Below are 25,060 nucleotides of genomic sequence, written 5' to 3' on the forward strand. Positions count from 1 at the left end.
TATATAAGTTAATATCAATTATACCACAGAAAACATTAATAGGAAGGTTTCTGCCCTTATAAAATTTTCAACCTAAGGAAGTCTGTTCTTAAACACGAATAAAAGCAAGTTATTGAAAGTGTTATGTTATGTTATGTTATGTGTGTTTCATGCTCATTTCTATTTCTGAAATCTTTCTTTAAGCTTTAACCAACAGTGTCCTATATCCCATAGTATAAAATATTTCTGCCTTTGTTACTCTTCCCTCAACTATTCCATAGATTTTACCAATTCATTCTCAGGTAGGACAGATGAATGGGACCTGTTGGATGTAAAGGAGAGACTGTTACACCTGGGGCTGGCTTCATAGGTGTGCATCTGTCCCTCGGCTCAGAAAGTCCATACTCTGTTGTCGCCATCATGAAATTCTTAAAAATTATTTGCTTGAACTGAAGTTTGACAGGAGAGACTTGATTAGACAGTGGGGAATGAGCTCCACATTTTCATCTCCATTCACCTCTAAAATGTGTGTAGCCTGTCCTGATTGAATCAATCACATCACATGCCCATGGTCATTGACCTCTTCGTGCCATGATTTTCTCCATGTCTTCGTGATCATTGGACCATGCAACCAGTTCAAGGGTCAATTGAAAATTAATGAATGAAAATTTAGAGCAATGAGCTAAACTTTGAGGGGGAATTCAGAAGAACAAGCTACAAGCACAATAGATAATTTTCCTTGAAAAATTGCAGTAAGCCTGTCTTAAAAGTGTAAATTCTTTATAAAATTATGCTGTTAAATACTCATGCCTTTAGCATTGGAGTTGCAAACTAAGGGTCAGTGGGTCAAATTCAGCTCGGAGGTATGATTTGTTCCAGTAGCATAGAGATTTACAAAATTTGAATGTCCTTTTCACTGGGGCCTGCCGTTCCAGAGAACCACTGGCTTGACCATAAAATTGTCTTTGCCAAGAGAATCTGTTTACCCTTCCTGGTCTTGAGGCTGTTTGAATTTGCAATCCTGAGCTCTAAAGTTAAATGTCTAAAACAGTGCTTTCCAAACTTTAGCAGGGATTCAGTCGCCTGGAGAGATTGTTCCACCACAGATTGCCCCTTCCAGCCCCCTAGTTCCTGATACAGGTCTGGGATGGGTCCTGGTAATATCCAAGAAGTTTCCAGGTGAAATTGGTGACACTGCTCCAGGAACCACTCTTTGCAAACCACTGATCTAAAACAGTAACTGCCATTTTTGTTATTGGCTATTACCTACAGTAAACTCTACCCATTCAGTTATGAATGAGATAATGTCAATAAAACCTATGTACTTTAATCACTGAACTGAGCTGCACAGGGAATTCAGCTGTAATAGCATCTGTGAACTGAAGCAATTAACGAGTCCAACACGTTTTTCTCTCCCAAAGGGAAAAAAACTATCTTGCTTTTCACTGATGTTAGTTCTATTTTAGTATTCTGTAATTTTTTAAAAAATTAATATGCTTAGATTATTTTCCAAAAATAGTAAAACAAGTTTAAAATGATTCAATTCGAAATGTTGTAAAGTTGTCTTGCTCTCAGTAAATATCAAAAGCAATGAGGTAGTGGAACCAGACAGTTGGGGCTGTTGATAATGGATTCACTTTGGAAGGCCTCTTATCCTTCTGTCAAGGAATTGTTACTGCCTTAAGCCTGTGATGCCAAGATTTCCCTAGATAATTTAGAACCCAGCAATGCCTATCAGATATATGCAGCATTATGCTAGAAAATGTGGCTTGAAAGTTTCCAGTGGAATACACAGTTCAATCTGGGGTCGATTCTCAGCTCAGCCTCTTCTTTGAGGCTTGGAGTGTCCAGTCAATCAGAGAGAACTGTAGTCATCAGCCATCAGAGTCTCATAGCCACACCTTTTAGAGGAGGGCATGTGATACTGCTACCTGGTGTCAAAGATGATTTCTCTGAGGTTAATGTGTTCTTAAATCCTTCTTTATGTCCACTTTCCATTTATTTAATAACTTTGGGTAATGGAATGGGAGATGGCTTTTAGAGACAGGAGCATTCTAATTTTACTTCCCCTCCCCCCCGCCCTATCTTGGTGTGTAAGTAGTAAAGGGAAATTATTAACATGCTTTGATGGAAGCACTAGTGGAATTTTCTCTGAAGCTTGTCTTTAATGGGTTCATTAATTTTATTTATTCCTCTGACCATTATCAGAATTAACCACAGTTCATCTACTTTTTATATTCAGACCATCCATTTTCCATAATAACGGGAGATGATGAGAATGTGAACAGCTCTCTAACCCTCTAGACTGCAAACTATGTGAGCTGGGGTCTGTCTCGTTTCTTTGTCTCATAGCAGAGTGAACATATAGTTACTATGTATATAGTTGATATTTAATAAAGGTAGATCACATTGAAATGACCTCTTATCCCTCTCCACCAAAACATTTTTTTTTAAAAAAATCTTCTCAAGAAGGAACCTCCTCAAAGGGACAGGGTAAACAAATGCATGCAAAGTGTTCTCCATGCTAGGTAGTAATTCAGTCTCTATTGGTGTCTTATTATGAGTAGCTATTTTTACTTTTATTTAGATATGAGTTTTTTTTTCTTTTACTATCATTATTTATATAATGGTTTCAAACTCTCCCATGGTGAAGACTTTAATGAAAGCTTCATTTACTGAGCAAATAGAACTGGGCTCCCTCCTGTATTCCTTCCCTTGGTTAATTCTTTCATATCCCTACAGTTTGAATGGATGTTAAATCCTGATACCAAGGAAACACTCTATAATCTGTAGCATAGCTCAAGGCTCAGGGAATATAAAATGTCAATAAAGTGGTAGCATAGTTGAAAAACACTGGACGTTTTATTCTTTTTTTATTTTTATATGGTGATGAAGATGGAACCCAGTGCCTCACACATGCTCATTTTTTTTTTTTTTTTGCACTGGGGATTGAATCCAGAGGCACTCTACCACTGAGCCACAACCGCAGCACCTGAACATTGTCTTTTTAAAAGACACTTTCCCCTCCCAGTGGAGGGAAATGTATAAAAACCTCAGTGGTGACTGAACTTAGCCTGTAGTATAGCCTGAAAGAAGATTATTTTATGTACAAAGTCATATTTTTGTAATATAAAAACAACAACCAAAAAAAAAAAACAAGGAAAATAATGTTGCATTTAGGAACTTATGCTAATCCTTATTGCATGTTTTGCTAATACTTCAATAAATTTCCTTTACTCTGAAGGTTTAGTCACAAAGTAATACCAGAACAAGAATGAGAAGAACTGGGCTCTTCTCTATTCTATGCCTGTTAGTTGAACAGTTATTCAGTTTTTTGGATACAAATTCCCTCAGTTGTAACTCAGTAATAATGGTTTTAGAAGTATTTTAGAAATATATTCTATTTTATAAATATTTTATAAATAAAAGAGACTTGTACAATTTCTTCTAAGATTGCCCCAAGGGCTGCCCAGGTTATACACTGCACAACTCAGAAGTGTGATTCAAATAGATGAATACCAGAGCTAACTTTCTTCTGTTTCTTTTCATCCATGAAGACATGGATCATACAACTAGGTGTGGGATTCTTTCGTAGTCTTGTGCTGCCCCTTCCTTGACATGAAGAAGCATGGTCTATTACAGAAATGATTTGTGCATATTACCAAAAACAACTGAGAGAACAAGAGGGCATTAACCATATTTTATAGATTTACGTTCTGTTTTTACCACTTAATCCTTAAATGGAAAGGCTTTGGGGGCCTCCACAGAACTGAGGGTTTATATGCAGCATAGAGACTGTTTAGAGTAGAATTATAAAACCAAAAACATTATGAAATATCTCATTAATCTAAACACACTTTTTTTTCCTTTTTTTTCAGGAAGGAGTGCAATTGCTCACCTTACTTCACAAAATATATCTAATGCCAGAATGTCATATCTACAGGTTAGCAACTGATAGGCTGTACATACAGGAGAATGGGGAGCTGCACTGTGAACGCAAACCTGCACATCTGTTAACAATAAATGGCCGTCTATGGATCGAGGCCAGATTTGCCTCTGCAGCACATCTTTTTTCTTAAGCACGTGATTCCACATTTCACTTCTCCACTTGATTTCATGGAACTCAGAGATTGCTACGGAGAAAAAAAAAAAAAAAGAAGAAAAAGAAGGAGCATAATCAACTCTTTATATGCATAATCAACTCTTTATATTCACTGGACTGTTGCCAATGGAAAATTAATGAACTTTTCTGTAATTATTGAGCAGTTTCAGTTGATGAATTATTGAGCACTCTGGGATTTCATCTGATGAGACCCATATGGTCACAGAATCTTGAAACTGGTAAAAACTTGAGATGTCATCTCTTCTGTATCTGGTCCTGTTTAAGCATGCATGACCCTAGCCTGTTGCCTCTTATTCTTGTCCCTCAGTAGGGTCTGCCCTATGCCTGCTTAAGCAGAAGCTATACTACCTTGGACACCCTAATTTGATCCAACAGCATCCACATTGGATCTCCTTTTATCTACTTCTGAACTCAGAAGAGTCACCTTGAAGTGTCATGCCTCTCTTCCCTAGAGGAAATCATAGAATCTGGGATAGAAAAGCTGAAGGTGTGGGTAACCTTAACACTCCCCCGGGGGAATGGGGCAAACTTGCACTAGTGAGTGGCACACAATTGGAAGGAGTCTGTAGCTGTGTTGTCCCCCCTTCCTCTATCTGAATATACTCTTCTGAAATCTAGAGATTGTAATGTGCTGTTCCAGAGACAATCTTCATATCAAGGCAACAGACTGATTTTTCTTTTTAAAACATGGCCAGTTTGATAATTTACCACTTTTTATGTGCTTAGCTTCTCTTCCTCTCTGGCTTTCTTTTGTTCTGCATTCTGTTTTCCTAAGACTGTACTTTTCACTTCCCCTAATATATTAACGTGTAAGTTTCATATTGGAAACTTGGAGAAAATTTTTGCCTATAAAAGAGGAAACTGAGACTCAGAGCAATTAAATTACTTTTCCATGGTCCCGGATTGCAAAGCATAATTTTTAATGTTTATTTCCTTTGCTCTCCTTATCAAGTATCTATGATAAAGCTTCTATGTTTTCAAAGTCCAACTTAAGCAGCCCCTATAGACTTTCCTCCCTTTGCAACTCATGCGGATTGCTCTCTCTGTTGAATAAAACATATACTTTTTGATTTTGTGTTCCTTTGCACATTATATTCTCATAATTTCAGATGGACTATGCCTTATCTCCATGTGAATTAAATTCCCTGAGAAAAAAAGCTCATTCTGATGTTTTCATTCCCCAGCATTCTGAACGCAATGAAGCCTGCCATGATAGTTTCTTGGGAGTCTGCTCCTAGAAACAACAAATGACAAATGTTTCTTATATTCCAGTCCTCCAACAAGTTGCAATGTTTTTCTTGGACATACTTTTGCACATACTCCATTGCTTTTTAATCTTGTACTAATTATTTCATAAGAGGAGTCTGCCCTCTCTAAAAGCCAAACCCTAGAATAGAATCTGCTCTTTCTGCAATACCTTTCCTAAAATTTGTAAAACCTGGTGTGTCCTTAAGCACTTTAAAGTGATTATGTGTTACAATTAGGACTTACTATGCACTTGAAATAATTAGAGGGAAATTGTTAAAGATTATATACAAAAGATAACGATAGTAGAAAAAGTGATGAATTCAGAACAAGAAGCTTGACATTGAGATCTTAAAGTTGCTCTGGATTAGCATTTTAAATTTTATTTTCCTCTTCTGTAAAATGATGAAGGTATGTATTGGACACTGGAAGTAAAATCAGAAATAGATGCAAAAATGTGACCACAGACTTGCCAAAAGCAAAAAGGACATGATGCTTTCAAGTCAGCATGGCTCTTTGAAGTGGAAAAGTAAGGTGGTGCTGAGTTGTGAGATGATTTTTGAGGTATTTGATGATCTTGAAATTTTCCATCTCTTGAAATTTGTTACTGTGTTGTAGACAGTGATTTTGCATCAAGGCTATGGGGAGAAGTTGCTGGGAATCCAAAGAAAATACCCCCAACACTTTGGGATATAAGATGTATTAAAAAATACATACAGGGAAGGTTCATTGCCCATAGGCTGGATAGAGAGCACCTCTGTCTCTCTCTGGACATCACCAAATAGCACATATGTCCCTCACAAGGTACCTGGGTACCTGGCACCTCCGTCCCTCAGGATACCAGTCCAGTGGCAACACCTGGTCCTGCAGAATCAGGGGTTTTACAACTTAAATTCCAGAAGCAGTGGCATCATTAGCTTAACTTGCTTTGTACTGCTGTATGACCGGAATTCCAAGGAACTTGTAGGGAAGAAAGCAACTTTCTACAGGTAATTTCTACTTGATCTAATTCCCAGCATACATAAGAGCAAGCTAAATCATATTTACCAAGCCTTTCCTGCCCAGAAGCTCTGTTTCCTTAATATGGCGAGGTTCTTGGGAGTGGAGATGAACTCTGCAGGTAAATGGTGTTTTACCACCTTCCTTTCCCCCAAGGATGACAGTTGCTTTGACCAACAGGACATTAGTCTCCCTACTTATCTTTCCTTCTCCTTCAGGAGGGTTTTTGGGGTTTTATGGCATCCTCTAGCCATGTATCATGGACTCATTATTTTTCTTCCTCTAGAAAATCTGATTTTGGGGAAAAATTATCATTTATATATAGGTGCAATAAAGGTAATGTCAGGAAGCAAAGCTCAGCACTTCCGTCAATTCTGTCACTTATTCCAGATGCTGATAATTATTTCAGTCTTTGGTAAGATGTGGAATTCTTTTGTTTATGAACAAAGAAATCAAAAGAAAGTCAATGGTACAAATGCTCTGTGAGATAGCTAGAAAACAGGTCACTGTGCAAAAAGGGGAATTTGGAATGAAGTTTTGGAGGCTTAGAATTCACCCGTTTCTACTTCCTGTGTAATAGATCCCGAGAATCTCTACTTTTTATGCTATTACTTGCTAGTTTGGATTCTTATTGCCTCTCAGTTGGATTATAGTAATAGTGTCTAGGGCTGGGGATGTGGCTCAAGTGGTAGAGCACTCGCCTGGCATTCGTGCAGCCCAGGTTCGATCCTCAGCACCACATACAAACAAAGATGTTGTGTCTGCCGAAAACTAAAAAAAAAAAAAAAAAGATTAAAAAAAATTAAAAAATTCTCTCTCTCTCTCTCTCTCTCTCTCTTAAAAAAAAAGAAAGAAAGAAATAGTGTCTACCCTCGGCTGCTTCTTGTATCTCCTCTTTCCAAGGGCAGCTTCTCTGGATTGATGGTCTTTCTCACTACTTGTCTTTGTAGGGCATCCTTCTTCATAAGTGCTATCATTAGCACTTCATAGCCTGTCCCAGCCAGAACCAGACATTTCCAATTCATTCTTGTATAGAAATTTTCCATAGCAGCAGATTTCAAAGACACTGGTTTTTGGATGCTGCCCATTGATGCATGCTTATTCCAGAGACCTTTAGTGTACTAAAATATTTAGACCTAATGTTTTAGTAACATTACCTGATGTAAACCTTTGGTGCCTCTCAGAAGTCTTTTTCTCTAATTTGTACCCAGAAGAGAACAGTATAAGTGATCTACCTTAGGTCTGATTTTTCCTATCTAGGAAAGAACACATTAAAATTGAATTTCGCATTACACTTTACAACCAATTTTGAATACATCTAGAACTTACTTATGGGGTGGTGTACTTAGGTAAAGTGAGCATCAGGAGATTCATCATGTAACATTGTCAAACACAATTAATAGGTCTCTTTAAGGGCCTAGAAGACTAAGTATAAATTGTTGCATGCAGGAGAGTAAATATTATAGCTAAATTTGTTGCACTGTACATGGAACAAGATTAAATTCTAACTTCCTCTATTTCATTACTTTCTTAAAGATCATAGTAGTATAAATTTTGAAAAGGTATATTGTTAATCAAGCAGATTACTATATACAGCTAGAATTTCAAATTCTCTTATTCCAAGAAACGAAGGTGCATTAATGACAGGATTCAGTGATTCTCTTTTCAATTATTTGTTCAAAATCACCATTTTGGCCTGCCTGGGTATGGTGGCACATGCCTGTAATCTCAGTGATTGGGAGGCTGAGGCAGGAGAATCACAAGTTCAAAACCAGCCCCAGCAATTAAACAAGGCCCTAAGCAACTTAGCCCGGCCCTGCCTCTAAATATAATAGGGCTGAGAATGTGGCTCAGTGGTTAAGCACTCTGGGGTTCAATATCTGGTACAAAAAATTACAAAATATTTTGGTTATATATAATTGTCTAAATTTATTATAATTATCTTAATAAGCTCATGTCTAGTACATTTCATTATTTTTATTTATTTGGTACAAGGATTGATTTTTTCAACATACAATAACATACTTTCTTATTTAATGTTTTATTCCCTTTTCTCCACCAAAATTATTTGACTAAATTTATTGTTGATTTTCATTATTTTTTCATACATAAAAATTTAGTGATATAGTTGGGAATAACAAGGCTTTTAAAATAGCTTCAACATTTCAATATTTTTAATCCTGGTTTTTCATATGAAAGAGTAGTAACAGTGGAAATCATTTCTATGCAAGTTTATGCTCTGCTTTGGGGAGTGAAGTTGTATTCTCCCACCCACATTTTCACTTCCCTCAAGCATTTCAACACCATTTTCTTCTTAGAATGCAGGAAGATTTCAATGTGTTCATACTGTTTAAATCCCTAGGTTATAGTTACCATGCACGTTCGTTTTCCTTTCTCAAATTTAACTTTCATGATTGACTGCAGTCATCCGTACATGTAAGCAGATGACCTAAGAAGCAAAACACTGACAGCCCTTGATCTCTGTGCAAAGAGACCAAAAGTATATCAAATCACTTCAGGGCGTATGCAGAGTATCACCTGTTCATTTGATCTGTGCTATTTAGAGATCATCTTGTGAGTTATTGAAATTGGACTTTCCTGATTGAATAAAGAAATGCATGATAATTGAATTATGAAATAAACATTTCGTATGGCTGAATATCATGTGCCTGGGCAGATATTAAATAGTTTCCAGAGGAGAATGCCTAGTGTTCACTCTCATAATTTAGGAACAAGGAAAAATAGAAAGAGAAAAAAATGTAGCATCTGGTATTAAGACATTAGTTAGGTATTTATGTGTATATCTGTTCACATTTGAAACAACTTGTAACATTTAATCATAGAATTCCTTAGGGTTCTTTATTTTACCCTTGATGCTAATGTTATTTGATTCTGAACATACCTGAATAGTTTAACTGATCATTGTTGAATGAGAAAAAGATATCATTGACTATTGTTTTATCCCAGTTTGAAGTATCGGCCACGGCCACATGTGATTAAATAACTTCAACACACATCTTGATTATGTTAGAGTGAACATTACTGGTTTTTAATAATTAGTTCTACATGTAATTTTATATTATTAACATAAATGTCTGAAATTTGACCCTTTAAAAAGAGAAATGCCTCTTCCATTCTATATGTTTGTCATCTAAACATGCTTTATGAAGGTCACTGGATGACTAGCAACCCTGATGTCTCACAGTATTTTTCATAATTTTTCACACAATAGTGAAATGCCCACTTCTAAAAAGTCATTCCTTTTTAAAATATCTTTGTTATTTATTTTTATGTGATGCTGAGGATTGAACCCAGTGCCTCACGCATGTGAGGCAAGCGCTCTACCACTGAGCTACAACACCAGCCTTAAAAAGTCATTCTTATCAATTCTTAAATATACATGGCAATACTAAACAGTTCTATTATCTTTCTTCAAATTTTCTGAGTGAATGTTTTATGACAGAATTGCATTTTAAAATTAGATTTCAGGCTTCCCTAAGTGGAAGAGATGGAATAAAGTAGAGATGTGGGCAGTGGAAACAAAATGAACTTCATCCAACTGTTAAGAACTCATATTTTAGCCCAGCACAGTGGTGCACGCCTATAATCCCATCGGCTCAGACAGGAGGATCATGAGTTCAAGTCAGCCTCAGCAAAGCAAGACACTAAGCAACTCAGTGAGACCCTATCTCTAAATAAAATACAAAAATAGTCTAGAGATTTGGCTCAGTGAGTGCCCTCAGTTCAATTCCTGGTAGCAAAAAAAAAAAAAAAAAAAAAAAGTCATATTTTGTGGCAAATGGGCACCTGAAGTTTTATCAACACATTTATTCAGATTTTTCAATCATTTACCAGTCACTTAATATATATGAATAATGTATACTACACTATACATTATTCATATATATTAAGTGATTATTATCAACACCTATTTGTGATTAGAAGGTAACTAAGAACATAGATTAGAAGGTAAATAAGCCAAAGCATCTCATAGTCAAAAGGTGTACCTCTTAGCAGGGGGCATTGGTGTATGCCTGTATTTCCAGGAGGTCAGGAGGCTGAGACGGGAGGATCACAAGTTCAAAGTCAGCCTCAGCAATTGAGCAAGGCCTTAAGCAACTCAGTAAGACCTTGTCTCTAAATAAAATACAAAAAAGGCCTGGGGATGTGGCTCAGTGCTAAAGCGTCCCTGAGTTCAATTCCCAGTATCCAAAAAGAAAATATTTTCTCCTATATAAATTAAATTACCTGCATGACACCATTCAGGAAATTAATAAAAAATTTTGACTTCTTATTGAAGTTATTAGCAATTAAATTTTGAAAGCATGTTATTTATGTAGAGAAAGGAATCTTTAAATATTCAACCTGACAAGACTAAATTCTAGGATCTGGAATGAGGTTTTAAAATCAAGACTGAGCTCATTTAGAAAATAAGAACATTTTGATTAGTTTTGTTAACCAATTTACCCAATGAGTTGAATCAAATGAAAACCCTTACATTCTTAATTAACCTTTAATTCCAGAACAATCTCTTATTCATTATTTTCCTCATGCAATAACATGTTTTAAGCATAATCAAAAGACCTAAAAAATTTGCTAATACCTTAATACATTTTGCTATTTAATCAGTGTTAATTTGTTTCAATTGCTGTCATAATTTTACTTCTTCTTTTCTTCAGCTGACTTGTTTGAGTAAGGCTCCAAAAAATGATCTACACTTTATTTCTGGTGATTAGTTTTGTAATTATTATTACTAAATAGGTTTCTTCTTCCATTCTTTCATGATTGCAAGTTTTGGTTGAGTAAATAGGCTCCATTGATCCTAGAGTTTTCCTATGTTCTAGATTTTGTTGATTGTATCTTGTGAAGCTATTAATAATGCTTCTTTGTTCTTTCTTTGAGCTCTGAGTCAGACACAGATGATTAATCAGATTCAGTTTCCAATTATGTGATAAGAATCCTTGCAGGTGGCCATGTGTGATTTAGGTTTGGTTGGTTTTCTTTTTGGGACCTAAAAGCCATTAATAATCATTGTTCACTCGACTTATTTTATTAGAATTGAAGAAAATGACGATATTCTAATTCAGTCATTCTTTTTTGTATTCATTAGCTGGGTTGTTTTTATAAAGAAGTTTTCCTAAAAATGTTAGTTTACTCTAGGCACAATTCATAAAAGAAAAGTAAGTTAAATACTTATTTAATCAGCAGACATGGGAGTGGATTCCTAAGCATTCTTCAGATGTGATAAACTACTATTTCTTCCTTATCATTAGGACCTTGTGGACTTTAGCATACTTTCTGTCTTTGAATTCATTGTGAGTTTTATTATATTGCTGTTCATCGGGGCAAAATTCTAGTGGTCTCTGATAATCTCTTTGCTTTCTGGTAAGGGAAGATACTCTGGGATCCCCTTGCGTACTTCCTGTTTGAGATTACAATCTGTTATTTTTCCCAAGAAACCCTGATTTCATTTAGAGTGGAAAATCGTTATTAAGGACCATAAGCTGGTAGGTGTTTTTGAACACATGGATGGCACAAGTTACCCTTCAGCCATGTTTAAAAATGCAGGTGTAGTGTAGGTATGATTTTTAGATGTAGAAACATTTCCTGTGAACATCCTATTGAACAGCAGTGTTTAATTTCCCTTCTATCCCTGGAGTTTGTTTTTCTCTGTGCTTTACTCCTGACTTTGAAACGTGGGAGACAACGGATGGGGTCAAAGAGATATTATTGGGGATGATACTTTTATCCTCAGGACTGAACACTTAAGAACCAGTGTCAGATTTTGTTTAGACTCTTCCATTAATAAGGGATAGAAACTCAGTGTTTGTCAAAATGGATCCATGTCCATCATTTTGCTCGAATAAGAGTTAGTCTTTTGTTCTTAAGCATCTGAGATTTTTCAGTAATATACTACTACAGTGTAATCCTGGCTGATACAATTTTTTTTTTTTTGTACAAAATGAATGTTATGTAACCTTTCTGCCTTCTTTAGCTAATAGAGTTAAATTTCTATTCTTCATGAAAGGCGATCCATTCTCTATTCCAACTTTTGATGTGTTTATATTTCTTTTGACATATGGTTTTGGAAATTGTATGATAATAACTTGAAGTGCTGACTGCCCATGCCTCTGATCCTTTTTAGCAAGGCCTGATTTGAATTGCTTTGTCCTAGTGCCAGCCTCTGAGACATGTTAGGTTCACTGATTTTGTTGAAGTGAACATGAATGTATTCTGTCATGAATATATTCTGCAAAGTATATTGACTAAATGTTTTCATTCTTTTTGGACTATGGAAATACAAGACATATTATCCCATAAAATATTTCAGCGTGGATCACTAGAGCTACAAACTTACTTTGTCCTAGAAAATATTTTGGTGATGCATGAGATATCTACCATCTGATAAGTAACAGGATCAGCATATAAGATGATGCTGTCACAAGGCATGTGCTTAATAAAGTATTTATTAAATTAAAGAATAAGTGCTGCTGTTATAATTGGTCAGGAATTAATTCATAATATTAAAATGATTTGATATACATTGACTCAGAAACTTTTTTAAGAGTCAGAATAGTGCAAAACATGTTACCTTGTCTACACTCCTTATTTTTTTTTTTTTATTTTGTCAAAGCATAGTATAAGTGCCAATGTTGCTGCCCCCAGGTTTCCTTGATAGGCGAGGGCACATGTTCCCCCAGCTGCAACAAGTGTTGATTGAATATTCCTCATGTTTATTCCGGCTATATGTGAGTTCTCTCTGGCAAGGAAAATCCCACCTCCAGACATTACCCATGAAAATCACTCAGTCATACAGGCCACAAAGGCAGATCGCCTTGCCTCAAGATGGGACAACTCAGTGTAGTGACTTTTGCTCCAGAGCACCCTGGGATCAGGCCAAGGTTGGACTTTGCCAGAGACCACATCCTTACTCAGCTCTTCGTCACTCCCTTCCACACTTGTTTTGCTTTTCTCGAGGAGCAATCCATCAGTACAACATAGGAACCTAAATGTGTGTTTTAGGCTCTGCGTCCAGAACATCTGATACAAAACAGCTGGTTCAAGGAGTGGCCCTGGAAAACAGTCTCTAAGGATGGGATGCTGGAGTTGAATTTCTCACTGGCTACATGACAGTGGAACTGAAGATGGGAGGAGAATCTGAGTATCCTATTCCCTGGAATACAGGATGATAAAATCTCCAAGCCTTTTCATTTGTGGTGATCTGGGAAAGTCTGTGGGTAGAAGAGACATGGTGGCTTGTGCAGCTTGGCTGATGTATGAGAGGTATAGGAAGAGGGGAATTTGAACACTATCATACTGGGTGACCATGGCTCATGAAAAGTGAAGATGACCAGCTCAAGGTGATCAGACACAAACCCAAAAAGACACATGGATATCAGGGAGCCCCACTCACAAACCTTTCAAAGCCCTTACAGAGGACTTGGGATGTAATTCAATGGTAGAATATCTGGGTTTGATCCCCAAAACTAAGACAAAAAAAGATAATAATAAAATTCCTCATCACCTATTACCTGAGAAAGGACCAATTTAAATTCCAGTTTTATAATCTAATCATGAAAGTGGCAGAATTTCAGAAATGATTGAGTATTCAGTTAATCAAGTCTCTACCAAAATAAAGGCTCTTATAAAGAAAACCAAGGTTCTTTGGGTATAGTCGGAGAAGAGGAATACCTGGGTCAAATGGTGGTTTCCATTCCCAGCTCTCCAAGGAATCTCCATACTGCTTTCCAAATTGGCTGCACCAATTTGCAGTCCCACCAACACAAATAAAAAAAAAAAATAACTTTGATAGCATACTTAATTTAACATACTGTATCCCAAATCTTCAACATGCAATTTCAACATGTAATCTATATAAAAAGTACTAATGAGAAATGCACATTTTTGTGCTAAGTTTTTGGGAAAAAAAAGAAAGAAAGAAAACTAAGGTTATCTGAAACTCATTTATTTGTATTTTTATTTTATTAATTTATATTTCAATTATCCAAATTTACATTGTATAGAGGGTTATTAGTCATAAGTGGCAGAGAAAACTATGACTTGGCACCTACTATAAGTAGCCTTCTTGCCCATAGGGCCTTATGATCTTATAGACTCCATGATACTGAGTATCTTAGTTTAAAACTAAACAACAAAGATAATATGTGCAGTCTTTTGCAATCTCTAGAAACTTTGCTATAAAAATTCCTAGAGTCCTAAAGCTAGATCATTCCCTCTGCAGCAGGAAAATATGCCCACTAGAATAATAATTTCTGATATACTAGTTAGTTCTGCTACAGATAGAATGTACAAATGCGGGAAGCCATTCGACCTTGTCTTTAGATCTGGCTAAAAGATCTGGCAAACATAAGCAGGATGTCTCAGAGGCCTCACTTCCAGAGTTTTAGTGACATAGAGGGCTGCTGATCATGAAAAGGTGACTTTCAAAGAGAAAATAACCTGAAACTAAGAAGTGGGAATGTGTTACTCCATCCTTTTTCACATCTTAGGGTGGAAAAGATTTCTTGCTTGTATGTGATTTGAAGTTCTAGTGAGAAATATGAGATCAGCATATTTTGAAAATGTGATGTTGTAAAATTAATAAACATTGTTGGAAACAATGAATTGGAAGAGTGATAACCCTAAACCCAATATCCATGATATTTTATTCCATTCTTAATTTATAAAACTACTCTTAAAAGAAGAAAAGATATTTTTGCAATGGTCTTCAAATGATCTTCAGGTTTTTTAATTCAAGGAAATCTAGACTAGGTGATGTAAACATTATCAATCCAGGGAAGTTAACCGATGACATGAACCCTAGGAGAGGAGCTTGGTGCCGCAGTCCGGCTGCAGCAAAATAACGGGCAGGTGACGAACAACTTGTGTACATTGATACAGCAGGAATGGGAGCCGTTTATTGTAGGACAGGAGGGGTATATATACATTACACACAGCTTATCTTAACAGCTTGGGACCAAAAAGGATCCTTGAGATGAATTTTCTTTTCTTTCTTATAAAGGAAGATCCAGTAAGTAAATGAAATAATAATTGTAAAAAAGGAATTGTTATGATATTTTTCCAAGCCAAAACACAGACAATCTTTCTTGCTTTCTCAGCTTGGGCTTTAAAAATAGAGGGATTGGAATACTTTAGGTGGCTCAGAGATAAAAAAAAAAAAATTATGACTCTGTGGTCTATGATCCATACACCTGTATATTCTCAACATTCTGACTAAAGAAAAGGGGACAGTGGGTTTCGTGCAATGTTTGGAGTGCACATATGGAAAGTTTTGTATAAAAGTTTTAGTTTGGGTTTCCTGAGACTCATCTCAGTTCTTTTAATAAAGACAAAAACTGAAAGGAATGTACCACAACAACAGAGGGCGATTGCGTAACAAACTTGAAACTGCAAGTTGTATTGTAATTAGATTGCATTGTGTGCTGATCACAGATGTGCTTTTTGTTAATACTCAGTCCATTGAGCTCTGTTTAATTAATTCATTCTCTTTATTTAAAAAGGAGAAAAGCAAATAACAGAGGTAAATCGACCATTGAAAGTATAAATGGAAAAATGCTTCTAATTGTTTCCATTTAATTTGCTAATTAGATCACATAGTTAATTTAAATGTACAAAAAAGAAACAACTGAAATTGTGTGACTGAGCTTCAAAAACATGGCCCTCTAATTTTGTTTTTCTTTTGTAAAGGAAGAGATTTGAATTTAATTCTCTCTACTACCAAGGTACCAAAAAAAAAAATAAATAAATAAAAAGTTTATAACATGATACAATTAATGAGAACTCTTTCCAGAATGTTTAATTTCCATTTCTTGATAATTGATTATAAATTTTCCAATTTATCCACTTTAAATTACACTTCCTGGTAAAAATATAAATATACATAGCATTGTATGTTGAACTATGTATTTTCTAATCAAATCAAATGTTTTATACTTTACACCAAGAGTCAACAAGCTCTGTTTGTAGGAGGACTGGCTACAACTTATTTATTTATTTATTTATTTTGGTAAATAAAGTATTATTGGAAGACCACTGTACTTACTTGCTTACGGTCAGTGTGTGGTACTATAACAAAACATATGAGCTCATCAACTTATAGGAAGAAAAGTTCATTTTAGCTCATTGTTTTGAAATTATCAGTCAATGATTTGTTGGTTCCATTACTTTTGGCCTTCTAGCAAGGTGGCATACTGTGATAGGATATATGATGGAACAAAGTTTTTCATCCTATGACATGTAGGGAGAGAAGAGAGAGAGAGAGAGAGAACAGTAGATTTGGACATCTCATGATCCCCTTGAAGGTCACACTGATGGTGTGATCGTTGATGATGACTTAAGAATTGCCACAAGGCCATACTTCTAAAATTCCACCATCTTCTAAGAGCACCAAGCTGAGATCCAAGCCTCTAACACATGGACCTTTAGGGACATTCTGGAGTCAAATCATAGTACTTACTTACTGTCTAGGGCAGCTTTCATACTACAACAGAGTAGTTGATTAGTTGAACCAGGATCTAGGGCCCATAAAACCTAAAATAGCTCCCATCTTTCCCTCTATTAAAAAGAATTTGCCAATATCTAGTCTGGCATATACAATAAATCAATGTGCAATGCACTATGCTACCTATTATATATATATAGTTTTAAATTAGCAAGGCGGTAGTTTTGTTAGCACCATCTCTGTCTCCATTGTCCTAACAGGTATAAAGCATGCCATGTTTTCACTTAACATATATAAAGAAGGCAAAAAAGAAAGCAATTGATCTCTTTATCCTTTGGGTCAGTGTGTCTTGACAGAGATGAGAGAGAATCCTCAGGAGAATAGGATTTAAATTATAGCCTAAAACCTCCATTCCTAGGCCCCAGGTAAGGCCTGCTTTACTGGTTTCTGAGAGTGGTCCAGAAGGATTTTGAAGGAGATTCTATAAAGCAATGCAGAGTTTCCAGGCTATAACCTTGGATCTGCTTTCCAGATTGCTCCAAATGAGGTTAACACAATTTTTTTTTCTATTCTTTAAAATGAAGTAAAAGCTTGATACAATAGAACGATCCATTTGAATCTTGAAATAGTGCTTATATTTATTAATTACACAATTATAACATATTCTAGGTTATATAAAACATCTGTTTCTTGGGATCTAAGAAGGATTGTTACCAGCCATAGATGCTCAAGACCCATGTATAAAATGATGTAGTGATTGCATATAACTTTCTCACATTCTCTGATATACTTTAAATTATCTCTATAGATTACTTATAATCCCTTAATACAATGTAAATGCTACGGAAATAGCTGTTATGCTGTATTGTTTGGGAGTCATGCCAAGAAAGAAAAGTCTGCACATTTTCAGTACAGACAAAATTTTCTTCTGAGATATTTTTTATTTAAGATTTGTTGAATCTGCAGGTCCAGAATCCACATCTAGATTGCACATACTTACACATTACATAATTATAATATAAATTTTGTAGTTTAAAATCATAGTAATGATTTTACTGAAAATGTTAACAAGGTATCCCTTAAAATTTTTAGGCTACAATAACACTTTAGAAATGCAATGTAAAGAAAGGTTGTGCATGAGTGTGTGTGTGTGTGTGTGTGTGTGTGTGTGTGTGTGTGTGTGTGTGGTGTTGGTACCAACCACAAGCAAGATCCTTTGCATGAGATAAACTTAAGAGATACTCCATTGAGTATTATGCAATGTGAAAGTCATAGAAATTGATGTGGCTTTAGGTTGTTTAGGAGGGAAGAGCTTCATGGTGTGGGGTCATTTTAAGAGAGGGTGAAAATGTTATAGGTTTAATTCCAGGAAAAGTTACAACTGGGAAGGCCAACCAGTTCTGTGGGTGGATCATTACCTCCAAAAATTGAGTCAGTGTGTGTGAGGTCAGGATTCTGGGAGGTCTGTCCATGCAGGAGAGCATGCCAATAAGTAATCTTGAATAGGACATGGAAAGGAAGAGGCAAATTATATACACAGGCATTGGTTTCCCATCCCATGAATTGGGTCTCAGAGCAGACTACAGTCGGGTCAGGGTAGGGTGGAGTGACAACCAATCAGACTCTCAAAGGGAACCATCAGGAAGTTAAAGAATGATGGTAAATTGAGGACTGACCACAGGCAAAGATATCTTGAGCCTGTAGTGAAGAGATGTATGAGGGAAAATGCCTGTTTCCATGTCCTACAAGAAGAAACCTTTGAAATCCTGTACCTGTCTTGGGGATGAGAGGAGGTTCTTCTCACTGAATAGATGTTGGCATTGTGGTTGGTCTTAACCTTGGAGCTGAACAGAAGATACCAACAAGGCAGGGACTGGTATTAATGGTACTTATTTGGAGCCATCAAACTCATGTGGGTTATGTAACCCAATCCACTCATTTTGGAAAAAGAAGAGAGTAATGGGGACAGTTCTTGGACAAATTTCATATATTCTAATGGGGTTAGGAAGTAGTAGCTAAAAGATCCTTTTATGGAAATGTTTGTCACCCTCAGATCAGTATCAGAAAACATGGAGCCACCATAATGACTTTGTTGTTCTGATTTGTATCTCCCTCATTCTAGCTTTGAATTCCATTTCGCTACATTTCTTTCATGTAAGATCTGATTTTAGGGCTTAGAAGCTCTTCAGCGTGGCAACCCTTACTTTCCCTAGGAATTGACAGTATGATTTGTGGTGTGCCCTGGTGCTAATGTGCTTCAGTGATTCAGCAGAAAAAGCTCAAAATGACATCAGTCTTATTTTTCATGTTATTTGTTCTGTTTTTTTCAAAATTATTTCAGCTGAATTATTGTCAGATACCATGCAAGCACAATCTTGCTTAGGGGATCCTTAAAAGATAAGCATATTTGCACATTGAATTGTAATCACAAACAAAGGCCATTAGTAACCATTAGATTAACTTATACCATCATGGGAAATCATAAAATCTTTTTTTTTTTTTCAATTCTAAAATCTATCTATCTACTTATGCTCCTAAGATTTTACATTGATTTTTCTAATCCTGGCTCTTTAAGTTATTAAAAATTAAAACTGTTATCTAGACAATAAGGATTAATCACAGATGTTTTAAATTGAGACAGTAACAGGGATAATGTTATTATTGACTTGTCAACTCATGCTTCAAATTTAAAGAATGACTTGAGCATATTGATTTATATAATTTCTCATAACCTTAGTGAAGATGCATACTTAAAATGCTAAGGAATTATCTAAGCTTACTCTTTTACTTTTAAGTTTGATTTCTGTATGTATAAGATAATTAATTCTATTTAAAGTGAAATGTTAAATACATAATAAAACATGTGATACAAAGATTTGCGAAAATGATGTGAAATTTACTGATGTTATGGAAACCCTGAAATAGAACACCAATGAGAACAGATTGTTCCAGGGTCCAGTGTTCCTGTTCATCACTGGTACACTCCCCTGTGATTAAGATGTTTGTGAAGTCAAGCTGAAAAATCAGAAAGTTGGTTAGTAAGTATGGACTCAAGCAAGGCATTTGGCTGGTTTTGACAACTCTTTGGGCAAAGTTGTGTAAAAGTCAAAAGTCTGCTTGAGAATGATATAATCTCACTCTATAATGTTGAAGATATTGCAGATATATATATATATATATATATATATATATATATATATATATATATATATATATTGTAATATTTAAGAGTTCCCTGTTTTTTTTTTTAAGTTTGGGATGCTTCTACAGATGAAGATGATCCTGAAGAAAACCAGGTTTATGTCAACTTTCCAGAAGGTCAAGTGCTGAGCCATGCAGGCACTCAGACTGTCCGAGGATCAGCTGAAGAATGCATTCCCAACAGGAAAACCAAACTTAAATCAATGGAGAAGCACTTTTGTTGAGTAGGAAAAAGGGTCCTATTCCATTTCTGTTCTTGTTTCTTAACCTGATGCTTCCCAGTCTGTTGGACAACAGAGTTTCTGAGAAGATTGAACAAAATCATGTCACATGGTAAGTATTTAATAATAAAATCATGCACCCTCCCACCGAGAATTTGGTCATTTTTTTTTTTTTTCCTGAGAGTAGTGATTGAGGATTTGAAGAAACCATCTTCTGGGAAGGACATGTGGGGAATGTGGGTAGCCTTAAGTATAGCCCGGATTCACTGAGGGGGAGAACATTCTTTCCACTGGGAGTTCTGGAGGTGAAGGCTGCCCTGGTGGTGGCAGCAGCTGTGCCAACATCTGCCCTGGAAGCAGCAAGAGGAACAGGTCAGTGGGCAGCTGACAATGCAGTGCGTGTGCGTGAAGGGCACCTTGGACTTTCAGGGAGATCTGGGAAGGGAGAGAATGGCTGGTTTGAAGAGCCTACACAAGGCAAGAAGACAGGAAGAGGATGGGCAAGAAGTGCAGTAGGCCCCATACTCGTCACGTGGCCTAGGACAAACTGTCTTGTTCTCTTGTCTGTAGTGAGCCTGGTGGCACTGAAGCCTCCCTCAGAGCACCACTGGCAGGGTTCAATAAGAAACCCTGGTAAAGTACCCAACTAAGGAAAAGCACTCAGCAAACACGGGCTCAGAAGGAGAATCCCCAAATCATTCAGTAGATACACAAACAAAACCCAAACACAGCACAGTTATCTCCCAAGCTACTGTGTAGAGAAACAATAGAAAGGCCTTTTAGGCCTGAGTGCATTTATCTTGAGTCTTGATATCATGCACAAAACAAATCCATGACTACATTAAAAAATGGGTGTGTGTTCCTGTTTTCACGCTGGAGTTATCAGATCCCTTTAGACTTTGGTCCTTTCTAAGAAAGCCCAAACAACAGGGTGTTTATATTTGAGGTGATTAAGTTTTCATTTTCAGAGTACCTTTTGTCGGAATGGCATTGAGTTTCATCTCTGGACACAATTTCGAAATAAAAATGAGCAACTTCTCAACATTTAAAGTGCCATTTATTTACAGGAAAATACTGGCAAGTTATTATTTTAAAAATACTCCATTTGTGTACAATGAGTCAAAATGCATTCTGCTCTCATGGCTAATTAGAACAAATAATAATAATAATAATAATAATAATAATAATAATAATAATAATAAAACCTCCTACCCTATTTGATAAAATGTTTCACAGAAATTGGAAAGCATCGAAATAAAAGTGTAAATGGCAGTTGCTCTTATGGGTTGAGCCTTGAAGGTCTGACCTAAGGAGAAGCCCCTGGGAAAGTGTGTGAATAAGCTTCATTGACTCTTTCTTCCATGTATATGGAGACTTAAACATCACAGTGTATATTATAGATATGACAATTATTAATTTTTAATTAAAAATAAATAAAATATTTGAAAATTGGTGGATTGCACTTCATTGTTTATAGGAAGAAAGGGCCAACCAATGTTCTGCCCCCATCAGATCCTCATGGAACAAAGATAACACTGAAAGGTTGACACACCAGGCTTGTGTATGATAATTTTAACTTTTTCTGCTTTAACTTCTGGGTGTTTTAGTATTTACTTGTAGTGTCTCCAGTGGGGGAAAAAAAAAATGAGTCCTCAATGTACTAAAGATAAATTTGATTTGATTTCAAGAATTCAAAAACATAGCTTGGAACCGCAGTACATGTCTATCATCTCAGGAGCCTGAGAGGCTGAAGCAGGAGGATTGCAAGCTCAAAGCAAGCCTCAGAAACTTCATGAGGCCCTAAGCAACTTAGTTAGACCTTGTCTCAAAAATATAATTAAATAAATAAAAGGACTGGGGATATGGTTGTGCAGTTAAGTACCCAGTACACACACACACACACACACACACACACACACACACATATATATATATATATATAAAGACATTCATAAAAAGACAGTTAAGTCAACCAAAAGAAGCTCGAACTCTAGATGTATCAGCATAATTGACTTTTCAATCATTGCTTTTTTCATGCAATGTTTGAAATATTTATAAGAAGTGGAGAATCTTACATGGGCCATTTCTCTTTGCATCAGACAGCACTGTTGCCTCCTGAATTCAGTATGCTACAGACCCCTTTAAACATTGAGTAGTAGAACAAGATATATTCCATGCTTTTATAGTCATGTCAAAATGGTTTCTACAGTCACGTAAAACTAAATAGAATCAATTAAAAACAAACATTGAGGGAATAAAATGGGGCACTCTCCAGTTCTAATCATTTTCATTCACATTATACAAAAGTTAATGATGAGACCAGGTATAGGAAATAAATGTATCAGTCCTCTACAGCAACAGATGTTTGAAACAGAGGGGGTAGGGGAGGAAAAGAAATATCTAAATTTTAAAAGGAGAAAGATTGAGGGATTAATACTAACTGAAAATATGTGAATACACCTAAGGTCCTGAGAGACAGTTCAACTGCAAAGATAAGAGTAGGGCCTGGCTTCAGATCCTCTATACAAACCACAGGGATACTTGCTGAAGACTCAACTTTGATCAAGTTACTTAGTATCCCGTACTCTAGTACCCTTCCCTCTCAAAAAGTGGCAATTTTAAATAGAATCTGCCTCATCGCCCAGAGAGACATTAAATACATCAATCACTAAATGGAAAGCATTTAAAATATCACATGACATTTCATCAACTCTGGATGCATGAGTTGTAATTATAATGAAAAAGTATGCACATCAGCTAAGTACTTGGGCTCACGCTCCTTTTGTGTGTCCCCCATGAACTTATTTCCTGACACAACAGTATTTACCATTGTCTCTTTCCCATCTCCTGTACATTTGTCAAGATGCATATTGGTCTTGGCTGCCAGCCAGAGGATCTGATTCTAATGGTTGAGGAAACAGAGATGTCACATGGAGGAGATGGATTTTTTTAAAAAACCCTTCATGAATTAGATATACAAGAACTAGGGACTTCTAAATCAAATCATGAAAGTTAATATGTTTAGGATAAAAATAGCTAAAGATGTTTAAATATGGACATTTCTGAGGTAATCCTTTTAACCATGTCCTTCACCTAAAGCAACAGAATGAAATACTGAGACTAATTCAATTTTGATAGCCTGGTTTTCTGTGCTGTTTTAAATACAGTTTAATCATAGCTTGTTAAGGACATCTGTGGTGCAAGGGAAAGTTGATTGGATTTAGAATTAGAATCATGCCTTCCAAACTGTTGTCTGCGGAAAACTGGTCATATAGGATGTTTGCAAGTGCTCTGTGAAAAGAGATTTCTTTGACCAAAGAAGTAGGAAAATGTAGAATTAAAAGATGTAGTTCTGCTCTATCACTTATAATATGCTAATTTGAAGAAGTTACAAGTTTATGAACTCCATTTGTAAGAGAACAAAAATAGTAAAGTACTTTTTTCATAGTGAATTTTTTTTGTGACTTTTTAAAATGGGATAAATGAGATAATGTGCATTAAGGACCTGAGGAAATGTGTTTGCGATGCTCTTTGATGAACTCCACGTTCTGTGTACAATGATAGGAGCCTGAAACTGAGCATTCTTTTAGTGTAGTTAGTATTCAAGTTAGGGGGGAAAACAATCCATACAAAAATTAGAAAAATTCTCTACTTATTATGAATAATTCTATCTGCTATTTTAGACTCTGATATGAACAGAGAATTGGAATTTTCTAATGAAGTTTAAAAATTATTTGTTGCAAGGGCATATTATCTGTTATTTTTTTTTTCTAGGTAATAGTTCTTTAATGCGTTTACTCACGTATAAAAATAACAAACAAATACAAAACATAGAGAAAGGTAATAGATAAGAAAGCATTTAAATAACTTGCAGAAAAATAATCTAACATTTTATGATATTAAACCATTAATTAAGAATAAATCCATTGTCAAATAGTTTGTCTTTAAAACTATGAGAAGATATGATAGATGTTTCAAGAGGGAGATATGTATAAGCTTATTTAAAAATGATACAATCCGTGTATCTGTTGATCAAATCATCATATGGTACTGAATGATATGCTCATTTTTTTCTGTCAGTTGAAAAGACAGAGTTATGAGAAACTGAAAAAAACAATTGGTGAAAACTAGAATTCCTCAAAAAGAAGAACATAGATAATAAATGTATTGGAAACAACCATAAATCTCACAAACTGCTAGTGGGAATGTAAAGTGATACCATTTGTGAGGTTCACATTAAAGCTGAACCTAGGCATACTCCATGACCCACAAGTCTAGAAACATGTTTTCCAAAGGACATGCACTAGAATCTTAGCAGCATCATTGTTAAGGTTTGGATGTGAGGTATTTCCTAAAAGCTCAAGTGTGAGACAATGCAAGAAGGTTATGAAAGCCTTAACCTAATCAGTGAATTAATCTCCCTGATGAGATAAACTGAGTGGTAGCTGAAAGTGGGTAGGGTGTGGCTGGAGGAGGTGGGTTCCCGGGGGTGTGCCTTTGGGGTATCTATTTTGTATCTGGTGAGTGGAATTGCTCTCCCTGATTGTCATGTGAGCTGCTTCCCTCCACCACACTCTGCTGCCATAATGTTCTGCCTTAACTTAAGCCCTGAAGAATGGAGCTGGCTGTCTATGGATTGAGACCTCCAAAACCATAAGCCCTCCAAATAAACTTTTTCTCCTCTACAATTGTTCTTGTTGAGTTTTTTAGTCACAGCAGTGAAAAAAAAAAACTGACTAAAACAATCATTTATAGCTCCAAAGTAAGAAACTACCCACATGATCGTCTAGAATACAATGGGGAAACCAAAGGTTCTCTGTTCACACAACA

This window comes from Spermophilus citellus (assembly GCF_964194105.1).
Source record: "Spermophilus citellus genome assembly, chromosome: 7".
Classification (NCBI taxonomy): domain Eukaryota; kingdom Metazoa; phylum Chordata; class Mammalia; order Rodentia; family Sciuridae; genus Spermophilus; species Spermophilus citellus.